The sequence below is a fragment of the Helobdella robusta genome (assembly GCF_000326865.2).
Source record: "Helobdella robusta unplaced genomic scaffold HELROscaffold_161, whole genome shotgun sequence".
Lineage (NCBI taxonomy): Eukaryota > Metazoa > Annelida > Clitellata > Rhynchobdellida > Glossiphoniidae > Helobdella > Helobdella robusta.
In genome coordinates, this window is record NW_008703899.1 from 30,878 (window position 1) to 31,116 (window position 239).

Here is a 239-nt window from a genome sequence, read left to right on the forward strand (position 1 = left end):
AATTTATTTCTGTCATATGCTGAAACGTGTGACAAACAGCATAAATAATTAATAAGTGAAAAAAAAGAGAAATTCAGTATTAGTAAATTTATTTAAATAAAATGATAAAAAACAAAATTAGAATCAAATTTTTGGTGCTGATGAGACGTCATTCAAAAAAATAAAAAGAAGGGAAAATAAACGAAGAAATAAAATTTGAAGAAATAATGAAATTAGGTTAATGACGTGCAAACTGTCTG